We start from the raw sequence: 15,148 nt of genomic DNA, 5'->3' as shown, positions 1-15,148 counted from the left end.
CCATAAAGAAGGCTGAGTGCTGAATAATTGATGCTTTCAAATTGTGGTGCTAGAGAATACTCTTGAGAGTCCCTTGGACAGCAAGGAAATCATACCATCATCCTAAAGGTAATCAACCCTGAATATTCATTGGAAGGACTCTTGCTGAGACTGAAGATCTAATACTTTGACAACATGATGCAAAAAGCCAACTTATGGAACTGTCCTGATGTTGGGAAAGACTGAGAGCAGGCAGAGAAGAGGCGGACAGAGGATTAGATGGTTGGATGGCATCACTGACGCAATGGACATGAATTTGAGCAGACCCTGGGAGATAGTAAAGGACAGAGAGTCCTTGCCTATTACAGTCCATGGGGTTGCAATGATTTGAACACAACTGAGTGACTAAACAGCAACAACAAGACACATCAGAATTAAGCTGCCAAAAGTCAAAGACAAAGAATTAGTTTTAAGAACAGTAAGATGAAATAGATAAATTGCATACAGGGGGACTCCCTTAAGATTCTGGGTAACACACAAAAATAAACTCAAAATGGATTAAAGATCTAAACGTAAGACCAGAAACTATAAAACTCCTAGAGGAAAACATAGGCAAAACACTCTCCGACATAAATCACAGCAGGATCCTCCATGACCCACCTCCCAGAATATTGGAAATAAAAGCAAAAATAAACAAATGGGACCTAATTAAAATTAAAAGCTTTTGCACAACAAAGGAAACTATAAGCAAGGTGAAAAGACAGCCTTCAGAATGGGAGAAAATAATAGCAAACGAAGCAACAGACAATTAATCTCAAAAATATACAAGCAACTTCTGCAGCTGAATTCCAGAAAAATAAACGACCCAATCAAAAAATGGGCCAAAGAACTAAACAGACATTTCTCCAAAGAAGACATACAGATGGCTAACAAACACATGAAAAGATGCTCAACATCACTCATTATTAGAGAAATGCAAATCAAAACCACAATGAGGTACCATTTCACACCAGTCAGAATGGCTGCTATCCAAAAGTCTACAAGCAATAAATGCTGGAGAGGGTATGGAGAAAAGGGAACCCTCTTACACTGTTGGTGGGAATGCAAACTAGCACAGCCACTATGGAGAACAGTGTGGAGATTCCTTAAAAAACTGGGAATAGAACTGCCATATGACCCAGTAATCCCACTGCTGGGCATATACACCGAGGAAACCAGAATTGAAAGAGATGCGTGTACCCCACTGTTCATCGCAGCACTGTTTACAATAGCCAGGACATGGAAGCAACCTAGATGTCCATCAGCAGACGAATGGATAAGGAAGCTGTGGTACGTATACACAATGGAATATTACTCAGCCATTAAAAAAATACATTTGAATCGGTTCTATTGAGATGGATGAAACTGGAGCCCATTATACAGAGTGAAGTAAGCCAGAAAGAAAAACACCAATACAGTATACTAATGCAGCATATATATGGAATTTGAAAGATGGTAACGGTAACCCTATATGCGAGACAGAATAAGAGACACAGATGCATAGAACAATCTTATGGACTCTGAGGGAGAAGGTGAGGGTGGGACGTTCTGGGAGAATAGCATTGAAACATGTATATTATCATATGTGAAACAGAACACCATTCCATGTTCGATGCATGAGACAAATGCTTAGGGCAGGGGCAATGGGATGACCCAGAGGGATGGGATGGAGAGGGAGGTGGGTGGGGGGTCCAGGAAGGGGAACACATGTAAACCCATGGCTGATTCATGTCAATGTATGGCAAAAACTATTACAATATTGTAAAGTAATTAGCCCCCAACTAAAATAAATAAATTTATAAAAAAAAAAAGATTCTGGGTAGATATTTCAATAGAAACCTTTCAGGAGAGTAGACTTATTGTAAAATATTGAAGGAAAACAACAGTCAACTAAAAGTATACTCAACAAAGCTGAGGATGTTTATTGCCACCTGCCTTACAAGAAATGCTAATGGGGGTTCTTTGAATGGAAGTAAAAGGAGCACTAACTAACAATTGAAAAACATATAAATATACTGTAAATCTCACTGATAATGGTAACAAATTATCAAAATTTACAAATTTACAAAATTTACAAAAATTTAGCTATACTAAGAAAAAAGACTCAAATTCAGAAATAAAAGAAGAGACATTTCAACTGATATCATGGAAATACATAGGATCATAAGAGAATACTATGTATATTTTTATGCCAACATCTTGGATAACCCAGAAGTGAATATATTCCTAGAAACATGCTACTATGAAGACTGAATCAGTAATAAATAGAAAATTTGTACAAACCAATAATAAGTAAGGAGATATGATTAGTAATCAAAAACTCGCAACACAGAAAAAACCCAGGACTAAATGGCTTCACTGGTGAATTCTGTGAAAGATATACAAAGAATCAATGCTACGTTTCTCAAACTCTTCCAAAATTTGAAGAGAAGCGATCACTCCCAAGCTCACTGAGAAGCCCATTACCCTGATACCAAAGTCAGAAAATGACACTACTAGAAAAGAAAACTATAGACCATTCTATCTGATAAATATAGAAGCAAACTCTCAACAAAATATTAGCAAATGAAATTGAGCAATACCTTAAAAGGATTATAACTGTGACTAAGAGAGATTAATCCCTGGGATGCAAATCAATAAATGTGATACTCCACATTAATAGAATGAAAGGTTTTTTTTAAAAAAAACATGCAATTATCTCACAGAGAAATAAAAAGCATTTGACAAAATACAACATACTTTCATGATTAAAAACCTTCAACAAATTGGGTATATAAGGAACACACCTCAACTATATATGATAATCCATGGCTAGCATCATGCTCAATAGTGAAGATTAAAACTTCATTTCTAATATCAAGAACAAGACAAGAATGACCACTCATCACTCTTATTTAACATAATACTAAAATCCCAGGTAGAGCAATTAATTAGTCAAAATAAGAAAAAAAAAACATACAAATCAAAATAAAGCAGTAAAATTACTATTATTTGCAGATTATATTATCTTATATATAGAAAATCCTGAAAACTCAACCAAAACACTATTGGAACTAACCGATTAATTCAGTAAAGTTGCAGCATATATAATCAGCATGTAGAAATTGGTAGCATTTGTATACATCTATGAAAAAATTTGACAAATAATAATATTTGGCTAAAAGAGCTTCATATCTTACAGTTTTACTACATTTTTCATTTTTATATGCATTTTATATAAATTATATATTTCAAAAATCATGTTCATATATTTTGAAACAGTACATGGGTTATCTGTATAGAACATCCAGATTTTTCTGAATATATTTATTCTTAACCCTTTTAAATACATCTTATTATACTCCATCAATATTCTTCCTAAATAACTCTTGGCATATATAATTTAAGAAAGATAGTTAATTAAATGCCAAAGGTTAGCTACATATTAAGTAGTAATTTGAATCAACTTGTTCTTGGGTCGTTAAATATATTCTGAATCAATATGTACAAAAAAGCTGTTAAGTTTATACTTGATTAATATGCAGTATGTAAAATATATATTAGTGAATGTAATTACTTATTTTTCTACTCTTACTTAATTTTCAGTCTTGTTTTAGCCTACTGTTTATTTCTAAATTTCCCTGGATGTTTTTTTGGTTTGTTTATTTTTAAATTTTTACTAGGTTTTATTATTTAGTCACTTTATGGTAAAGCTGTAGTTGTCTATGAAAATTTACTATCTTATTTGTTTAATACACTCATTTAACAGCAGTTTATATTCTTGCATTTCAACTGAAGTTAAACAAATAAGGAGATACATATATAAGGAAGGAGTCTATTAAGTTATCTGAACCAAAGAGATGTTATTCTATGTGTACAGAATTCCATGGTGAATGTTTGGTTTACAGCATAGAAATTTTTAATATAATAATACATTTGATTTTTGAACAGCACAGGTCTGAGTTGTGCAGGTCCAGTTTTATGTGAATTTTTTTCAATAAATACATGCTACAGTACTACATAATCTGTAAATTTACATGTGGACTTTCAACAGCTCAGGGTCAGTGCCTCTAACCCCCAAGTTGTTCAAGTCAGCTGTATAATAACACAAAAGTCTAAATTGAAAAACAACAAAATAATACATAGCAAAGTTTGTCTTTATAAATTTAAACTTAAGAAAGGAAATATAAAGATACACACTTGTATATGAATGTGTTTATGTATATTTGTGTTGATCTCAGTATTGTAGTTAGAGAGATATGAGGAAACTGAATCTTTTGTTGAATGATCCTTATTTTACAGTTAATAAAATGTACCCTTATGTTATGAAAATTATCGATTCTTAGAAAATATACAGCAGAGAAGGCAATGGCACCCCATTCCAGTACTCTTGCCTGGAATATCCCACGGAAGGAGGAGCCTGGTAGGCTACAGTCCATGGGGTCGCTAAGAGTCGGACACGACTGAGTGACTTCACTTTCACTTTTCCCGTTCATGCACTGGAGAAGGAAATGGCAACCCGCTCCAGTGTTCTTGCCTGGAGAATCCCAGGGATGGCGGAGCCTGGTAGACTGCCGTCTATGGGGTCGCACAGAGGCAGACACGACTGAAGTGACTTAGCAGCAGAAGCACCAGAGAGTATAGAGTATTTCTTTGAATAGCAAGGTAATTAAAGAAAAGGTTCGTCATCTGTGTAAAAATATCTTATATTAAAATTACATTTTTTGCTGAATCATTTTCCCCTGATATTTAAATGAAAAAAAGCTAGTTCTCTTACAGTAAATTTCTTTAGGGAAAATCTAGCTTGATCTCATAACTGGTTAACTACAAACTTCTCTGATCTACTGTAGAGAGAAATAGCTTCCTTGAAGGTTTATTATGAAGATTAAAGAGATACGATATTTAGAAAATCTAATGCAATTTTTTTTTCTGTCTACAGATGGTAATTCCTCAGGAAATTTTAAAATGTGTATTGAACTATACTCAATTTACAATGCTGTGCTATTCTCCAGGTGTAAAGAAAACTTATTCTTATAGACAGATTATAGATACATACATACATATGTACATACATACATGTATAAATATAATATACATTCTATTTTAGATATGTTTCCATTATAACATTTTACAAGATATTTAGTATAATTCCCTGTGCTATGTAGCTGGTAGGTCTCTTTCTCTTTCCTCTTTGCATCAGGGAGATATAGACTGCAAACAACAGAATGAGAAAGTCATTTCTTGTCAAATACTAAAGGAGCAGCATGAACATTTTAGTGCTATTTTGAATGAAAATTTTAGTATTGTATCTCGACAATAGAGAGATATATTTATGTTCCCTTGTAATGGTATTCCCCTTTATTTCATTTTACTTTGTTCATAGCAAAGATACAAGCAAATGCTATGACAGGTTGTGGAAAAAAATACAAAACAGTTCTTCATCCATTGACAAAATTGACAGCATTTACTTTCAGATTTATAGACATAATTAAGTTCAAATTTTTTTCAGTAAGGATGATACTAAGGCTAAAAACAAATTAAAAGCACATTTACATGATTATAAGTTTGTGAACAGTTTTTACAACACATCAAAGCAATCTGTCAAGGTGCTCCTTTTCAGATATAGAGATGCTACTACCTCTAAACTATTCTTATCTAACACATTATCAGTTGGTCAAGTCATGCTATAAATGATTGCTTCACAAAGGAAACATAAGTTCTCAATAGAATTTCTTGTCTCTATGCCAACTCAGGGTTTTCAAAAGCTTTATTTTTTTGTTGTTCTAAGGAGGTTCATATACCTCTTTGTACCTTCATTATTGTGCATGCTCGGTTGCTCAGTCATGTGCAATTCTTTGTGACTCCGTGGACTGTGGCCTGCCAGGTTTCTCTGTCCATGGAATTTTCCAGACAAGAATACTGGAATGGGTTGCCATTTCCTCCTCCAGGGAATCTTACAGACCCAGGAATGGAACCCACGTCTCTTGCATCTCCTGCACTGGCAGGTAGGTTCTTTACCAGTAGTGCAACCTGGGAAACCCACCTTCATTATTAGTACAATTTTTTTACATTCATATGTTTATTACACTTTTATTATTATTATTGTGTCAAGGAAATGCAAATTAACCACAATATAACTATATACTTATATGAAGTCTATTAAAAAAAAAAAAACTGACATTACCAAGATTTTAGTGAGGAAGTAGAGAAATTAGAATCCTCAAATACTGCTTGTAGAAAGGTAAAATCGTAAACAGTTGGCCCTTTGGAACCATGGGTTTCATACTTGAGGATCTGGAGTAGTACTTTATTTTATATAAAGGATTTGAGTATCCAGAGTTTTTGGTGTCTATAGATTCCTGGAACCAATACCCTTTGTGGGCACCAACCACCAGTTGTAGCCACTTTGGAACAGTTTGGCAGTTTCTTAAAAAGTAAACCCAAACGTCATTTTGCTAATAGGTATTTCCAAGTGGAATTAAAAATTGTTGTTGTTGTCGTACAGTCACCCAATCATGTCCGACTCTTTGTGACCCCATGGACTGCAGCATATGCAGAAATTCATGTGCACAAGAAAAAAAAAATCTCCTTAAAATATGTTAATGACTTTATTCTTTATTCACAATAACTGGAATGAATCAAAAACTCCTTCCACCAATAAATAGATAAACAAATTGTATTAAATATATTAAGTCAATTCAATACAAGACAATGAAAAAGAGCAGACTACTATTATCATGCCATATGTGCTATATGGTATATATATTAAAGCAAAAGTTTCTTTATTAGCAAAAGCAAATGAAATGTCACCAGGATAGAAAGAGCTATACTTATTTGTATATTTTTTTCTACCCATTGCCTCTACTATGTCCACTGTGTTTGTTTGTTGCTAAATTATATAGAAAAATGAAACTAAAAACACATATATTTCTGAAAAGCCTGTGTGAAAAAAGGGGATTATATGTGAAAGCTCTCTTCTCTAAGTTTTTATGAATCAGACTTCCTTTTCCAAATATAATCTAAGGGGCTGACATTTAGTTTTGGATTATTTTAAGATATTTGACCCAATATATTTTCCAATTAATAGTTCAGTTAAAATAATGCAAGCATTTTAGAAAAATAGCTTGTAAATTAGATGAAATCAGGTCATTTTGTCATTGAAGTAATGTTCATTAATCTCATTTTTGAAAGAATACTGTTTAGATTTATTATTGAGAAATATTCAATCACCGACTAAGAAAAAGTACCATTATTCAATTCTATTCTGTAATTTTATCTAAAATGTATATTTATATTTATCATTGAGATATCATTTTACAAGCTTTATATTTGAAAATCTGTATGCTCCTGTTAGAGAATTAGCAATAATTAGAATATACACATGCTTTTCATAAAAATCAAAAAGAACTGGAAATATCATATTTTATATTGAATGATTTAATTTTCATCTACTTTAAAACACTATTTTCTCCCATGTGCTGGGATAGTCATAAATGTGCCTAATGATAGAAAATCAGCAAATCAGGTAGATAAATTACCAGGAGTTAGTATTCTCATTAAAAAAAAAAAAAAAAACTTCATATTTTATACAGGACTCAGTTTAACTGGTGAAATACAAACAACTTGAAAACAAAGCCTCTGAATTCATATGTATATGTGCATGTGTGTGGGCTTCCCAGGTGGTACTAGTGGTAAAGAACCCATCTGCCAACGAAGGAGACATAAGAGATGAGGGTTTGATCCTCATCAGAGGGTTGGGTTGTGAAGATCCCCTAGGGGAGGGCATGACAACCCACTCCAGTATACTTGCCTGGAGAATCCCATGGGCAGAGGAGCCTGGTGCGCTACAGTCCATGAGGATTGCAAAGAGTTTGACACGACAGTGACTAGCGCGCGCACACACACACACACACACGCATATGTTTGTATTTTATTTTGAATTTTGTGAGGGATAATTCATAGTTCTTTCTTACAGGAAAGTAAAAAGTTATTTTGTTGTTTAAAAGCTCAGCCTTGTTTGAAAGCTTATCTCCTTCATATGAACTCTGGAAATTCTTAGGAAGTTTACCTAAAGCTCACTTTCCTCAAGTGTAATTGGAGATTACAATAATAACCAAATTATAGGGTTGTTGTGAGGATTAAATAAAACATTTGTTAAGGTGGAAGGATAGTTGTAAGAAACTACTTAGTAAATATTAGCTTTCATTATTATTATAACTCTAACATAGATTTTTAAAACTCAGAGTATTCCTATATTTTATTATATGTGAATGTAAAATTATGTATCAATTACATATGAATGTAACAATCAGATAAGTTACACTGATAGAAAAATCAATAAAAGTCATTAGCAGAGTTTCAAAGTTTTGGACAATAGCCATATGCTCATCCTGATTCATAGTATTTATTGTAATTTTATTTTTTTCAATATATTCTTAGCTGGAGTGTAATTGCTTTACAATGTTATGTTAACTTCTACTGTACAATGTGAATCAGCTATAAGTATACATATATACCCTCCTTTTGAGCCTCCCTCCCACCCCCAGTCCCAGCTCTGTAGGTTGTCACAGAGCACTGAGCTGAGCTCCCTATGGTATACAGCAGCTTTCCACTAGCCATCTGTTTTACACATGGTATTGTATATATGTCAATGCTACTCTCAATTCTCCCCACCTTATCCTTCCCCCCCAGCTATATTGCAATTTTAGATCTTACTTTAAAATGCATCATCAACTGGTAGACGAATAACAATGACATGAAGGCAGTGGTGTAGAGCATTCATTAAGTTCATACCGATTTGCAGCATTTTGTGTAGAAGCAGAATTCATAAGAAGTGTTTAAACCCAATATATTTTCATGTTGACTTCCGTTACACAATCGCAAATGTCAAATATATTCCCACAGGTAAAAGTGTATTGACTCCAAAAATCAAACTCTTACATTTAACACCATTGCAAAACTTCTGAAATCACATATTTAACCCAGATAAGCTTCTAGGTACCCTCTTTGCAGCAATTTCATGAAAACTGACAGTGAGGAAAGATTGCAGCTACTGAATTATTTTATTAAACCACACTAAGAACACATTGCCTGAAGTTTCTTTTATTTCCTTAACAAAGTTTCAAGAACAAAGCCTATTGCATTAAAAAAAGAAAGAGGATGGGGGATAGAAAACAGGGAAAAGAAAAGGAAAAATCAGTGCTAGAAAAATAAACCAACAAAGCATGAAAGAAAATTTTGAATCTTTTAAAAAGGCCTCTTGTTGTAGTATAAGGAGAAATATGACAAAACCACCTAACTTCCAGAAGATGTTTTGTGTATTTGCACTGAGTTGATGTCATGTCTTATTAAATGAATTAACTCTGGAGAAAGATACATAATTAATATTTTTTCAAGAGAAGTTTTATATCTAAACATTTAATTCTTGTGTCTGGGAAAATTTTATGTACGTGACTAAATATTTTATGAAAATCTTTAGCAGAATAATTTGGATTATTATTACTATGAGGTCTAATTTTAATAACATCTTACTAAATAATGCTTTACTAAAATATTAATAACAGCTTACCAACATCATATTTAGTAAGATAGTATCTTGGTGAAATTCACTCAGAGCCTTCTGCATAACAAACATTGATTCTCCTGGGCCAAAGACATCACCAGAGCATTATCTCAAATGAGGGAAAGCCTTTTCTCTAACTGAAGTTCCATCTTGCTTTCCTGCTTCACCTATGAGTGGGAGAGACTAAAACCACTACTGAATCTTAGGAACACAGGCACACTGAAAGATGGACATTTATATAGACTATAGAATGTTTCCTGCCCAACATATCTTCCCATCACACAAAAGGGCTTTGTCTTAATAACAGTGGATTACAGCTGAAAAACTCTGAAGATTCAAACTCTGAAAAGGAATACAAAGGGAAGTTTAAAGTCAAGAGGAGAGAAAAAAAAACTAACAAAAACAAGGACAATAGAGATAGACAATTTAAAGTCTCTGGCATTCATAACATGCATAAACTCAGCTTAGCTCCCACCTATATTAACATAATTCCTGACGCTAAAGTCCTATTCACCTCAGTTCTAATTACCTGACACTTTATGTCTGACTTCCAACAACAGAAAAAACAAACTATAAGGCATGCAAAAAAGCAAGAAAATTAAGAGATGAAGCAAGCATGAGAACCAGACTCAGATATGACACAGATTTTGAGATTACCAAACAGGAAATTATGCTTAGTATGTTAAGGAGTCTAGTAGAAAAAAGTAGCCAGTATGCAAAGAATACATGAGTAATGAGGGCAGAGAGAAGGAATCACTTAGAAAAATATCAAATATTAGATGCTTAAAAATTGTTGCAAAAAGAGTGAATAATACCTTTGATAGGTTTATTGATAAACTGGAGCCAGCTGAGGAAAGAATCAATGAGTTGAAGATATTTCAACAGAAGCCTTACAAATTGAAATGTGACGATTAAAAGGTATAATACAAAGCGACTTAGAACACCACAAGAAGAAAAAAGAGGAAGTTGGACATATGAAATATTAAGTAATAATGGCCAAGAAATTTCCAAAATCAATGTCACCAAGTTACAGATTCAAGGATCTCAGAGAAACCAAGCAGTAAAAGACAAACAAAACCAACCAACCAACCAACAAACCAAAGACTCCCCCAACTGACTTCTTGAATTAGTATAGAACATTATGAACTCTTCAGAGCTGCTGGTGGTTTGATACACAGATCAGTATATGTATAGCATAGTCAAATGGAGGAAAAGTATTATGGCTTCATAAATTAAGCAAATCATATTCATCTTTGTGTGTAGAACTATAGGATAGAATGAAAATATTACCAAAATTTGCAATAAGTACTAATGGAAATAGATTCTGATTTTTTGAGCCAAAGAACATGCAATTTTATTAATTTGCATATTTAAAGGGCCTTAATAAATACTTTTGATATAAATCTGAATCTCTGAGTTTTCAAACATAAAGTTTGCATTCAAAGCAATACATAAAGAAGAAGCAATAACTTCCTGAAGTGACTGGTATATTAACGAGCCTAAGAAAATGATTTAATCAAAACACTTTATTTCCTTCTTTAACTAAAAATGTGCTCCAAAATTAAAAACTTAAAAACAATCCATTACTTCTCTATTTAAACTGAAGTATTAGGTGGAATGATGAACAAATTAAATTCAGAACTGCAGCGATAAGTTCAGTCTCTAAACACACAAGCTCACCTGTATGTGTGTGTGTGTGTGTGTGTGTGTGTGTGTGCGTGTGTGTGTAATCTGTTCAGTCCCAGTTGGGGCATATTGCAATCTGGCTGCTTGCTCTGGATGAGGCTAGTCCTTTATATTTCTTTTCCCCACCTAGAAATTCTCCTCTCCTTAGTTGCTAACTGAAGTTGTTGAATTTTCTGAGATGGCCCCTGGGCAAATGATAATTAGAGGAAGAACACAGAGTAGTTTATCTACTCAGCAAGATAAAATTTATGCTGTATTAGAGCATATTATTGAAGGGCCATGTATGGAAAACTATTTGGTTATATATGATTAACTCAGCTTTTATGAAATATATTTTAGTGAGATACTATCAACATATATTGACTAACACAGTAAAAAGAAATAAATCAATACATTGTTTATTAATAGACTTAATCATAATGCTTTTCATAATATTATATTTAAAAAGGACATAAATGTTTTTCTTGTCCTTAGAATCAGATATAGTAGGCTTTTGTCTTAAAAGTTGAATTTCTTATAGACATATATTTAAGCTGTTTGTTAGAAACATTTTTGGCAGGTGATCAAAATCTTAAAGATACATTTTTTTTTTATTTTCCAAATAATGTTCTAAAGTTGAAGATATGCCTTATAGTCTCTACTCCATGTTTCACATTGATTTGTCTTTTTTCCCCTAGACATATATGATGTAGGCTATCTTGCTATTGATAGATGGATATAGTTTTGATGGAAGAAATACAGGTATATATGATATAAGTTCGGAACTAGGAAAAGAAAGATGTGTTACTCTCCTATCTCCTCTGTTCCAAGAGGCAGAATGCCTCCATATACAATTAGTTAAATGCATTTAAAGGCCTTATTTTAGGTGACTGAGAATTTTGATTCCTTGCAGTTTCAGATGTGAATTCTGAGTGTCTGTTATGAAATATCTAAGTGAAATATATCCTTTTAAATAATTCATTGGATTATGATTTGCTTGAACAAACTTAAGAGTTATTACATATGACCTTGAGTGAAAGTTTTATTGGTTGCAATTATTCCAAATGATAGTCCAAATAAAGGTGTGTGTGTGCTCAGTTATGTCTGACTGTGATTCCATAAATCGCAGCCCACCAAGCTTCTCCATCTGTGAGATTTTCCAGGCAAGAATACTGGAGTAGGCTGCCATTTCCTTCTCCACCATATAGGGGTAGAATAGACAAAAGAGGATTCCTTGGTGGCTCAGATGATAAAGAATCTGCCTGCAATGCAGGACACCTGGATTCAATCCCTGGGTCAGAAAGATCCCCTGGAGAAGGAAATGGCAACTCAGTCTAGTGTTCTTGCCTGGAGGATCTAATGGACAAAGGAGCCTGGTGATCTACAGTCGATGGGGTCCCAAAGAGTTGGACACGACTGAGCAACTAAACACACACACACACGCAGAGACAAGCACAAGCACCTCATTAAAGAACCTGAAGAAATATCTCCTCTTTAGCAGCTCACTTGAATAGTATACCTTTCATAGGACAATAGAGGAAATTAAATAGAAAGTTATCCAGAGGCTGTTCTAAACATATTAAAATATTCAACACTTAACTGACTAAATACTTCTAATTAATAACCTTTGATTCTTCAGTTATACTTTTATATCTCACATTAACATATCTATATATTTTATAAAAGTATTTAGTCATATTTAGTCATATTTCAAACAACATATTTCAGAGAACTATCCAGCAGTTTAAGATATCCATAAACCAAAAGCAAATGCTATTTTGTATTTGGAGTGGATCTTCTCTAAGGTTATTTAGACTTAAGAGAGGGAATACACATAAGGACATATACTCTGTTACAGGATTTTTCTTGAACCATTTCCTTTTTTATGGGTATCTTTAAAATGTGCTTAATAATTGCATAAATGAAAGGTTTCTTTCAGAGTCTAAACTGTTCTTATTATGGACATTACAAAGTAGGGTGGATAGATGAGCTCTATTAGAGTAATCTGTGAAGGAGGATGAATGGATGGATTCATCTATAGTACTCTTCAAGGAGACATAGTAAAATAATAAATGACAAGTAATGATAATTTCCATTTCCATGATTATGTAAATACTCCCCAGGAGAACGTTTATTATGAATACTGTCATTGAAATCACCCTTCCTTCTGTTGACTAGAGGGAATTGCCTTTGAAGACCTGATTACTAAGCACTTCATAAGATGTAGCATGTGGTACTATCAGTCAGCTTTGCCAAAGAAATGTCACTATAAAATTCTTTTGTTGTAAGCAATATTTTAAAGCAAATATTCAAACACCTCTAAAAGGTTTCCTGAGCTCTTCCAGCATCATAAGTAATAATGAGTCTTAAAATAAATCCAGACATTATCATTCCTTGAATCATGTTAATGGTCATTTAAAGCATTACTCAACATTAGGTTATTTCAGGCAATGATATAAACAGATTTACAGAGGCATTTGTGTCATATACATGTAGGAAACACAAGGAAATAAGTTTCTATTTCAACAAGACTTTACGTAAATTTAGCTGACATGATTTTGATTTACACAATCATATTCTTTCTTGGGCATGATTCTCTGTATTTCCAAAGAAATACCCTAATATAAGAATGTATATTAGATCTAATGAATACATCCAAGGTAGTAAATACTAATTTTATGACAAGTCATTTTCCCAATTTTGTGCTTTGGGATATCAAATAATTGAGCCCCAAGTACTATATAAAATATTCTGCTCAGTTAATCATTTAAAAAGTATGCAAAAAACCAGAAGTGACACCAACTTCTGAAACACTTTATATTTTGGTCAGCCAGTCTAATTATACATCTGCTTGGTTCCAAGGCAAACCTAGATAGCATATTAAAAATCAGAGACATTACTTTGCTGACAAATGTCTGTATAGTCAAAGCTATGGTTTCTCCAAGGGAACATTACATGCAAAGATGAGCACAATAAAGGACAGAAATGGTATAGACCTAACAGAAGCAGAAGATATTAAGAAGAGATGGCAAGAATACACAGAATAACCATACAAAAAACATATTCATAACCCAGATAACCATAATAGTGTGATCACTCATCTAGAACCAGACATCCTGGAACGTGAAGTCAAGTGGGCCTTAGAAAGCAAGACCCACTAGGAACAAAACTAGTGGAAGTGATGGAACTCCAGCTCAGCTTTTTCAAATCCTAAAAGATGATGCTGTGAAAGTGCTGCACTCAATATGTCATCAAATCTGAAAAATGCCCCAGTGGCCGCAGAACTGTAAAAGTTCAGTTTTCATCCCAATCCCAAAGAAAGGCAATTCCAAAGAAAGCTCAGACTACCACATGATTGCACTCATCTCACATGCTAGCAAAGTAATGCTCAAAATTCTCCAAGCCAGGCCTCAACAGTACGTGTTCAAGCTGGATGTAGAAAAGGCAGAGGAACCAGAAATCAAATTGCCAACATCCAATGGCTCATCAAAAAAGCAAGAGATTTCTAGAAAAATATCTACTTTCATCTTATTGACTATGCCAAAGCCTTTGACTGTGTGGATCACAAAAAACTGTGGAAAATTCTTCAAGAGATGGGAATACCAGACCACCTGACCTGTCTCCTGAGAAATGTGTATGCAGGTCAAGAAGCAACAATTAGAACTGGACATGGAAAAACAGACTGATTCCAAATCAGGAAAGGAGTATGTCAAGGCTGTATATTGTAACCCTGCTTATTTAACTTATATGCAGAATACATCTGTGAAATGCTGGGCTGGATGAAGCACAGGCTGGAATCAAGATTGCCAGGAGAAATATCAATAACCTCAGATATGCAGATCACACCACTCTTATGGCAGAAATTGAAGATGAAATTAAGAGCCTCTTGATGAAAGTGAAAGAGGAGAGTGAAAAAGTTGACTT

Source organism: Giraffa tippelskirchi, chromosome 6 (genome assembly GCF_054371585.1).
Source record: "Giraffa tippelskirchi isolate mGirTip1 chromosome 6, T2T-mGirTip1v1.2.pri, whole genome shotgun sequence".
Classification (NCBI taxonomy): domain Eukaryota; kingdom Metazoa; phylum Chordata; class Mammalia; order Artiodactyla; family Giraffidae; genus Giraffa; species Giraffa tippelskirchi.
This window is presented reverse-complemented; position numbering follows the sequence as displayed.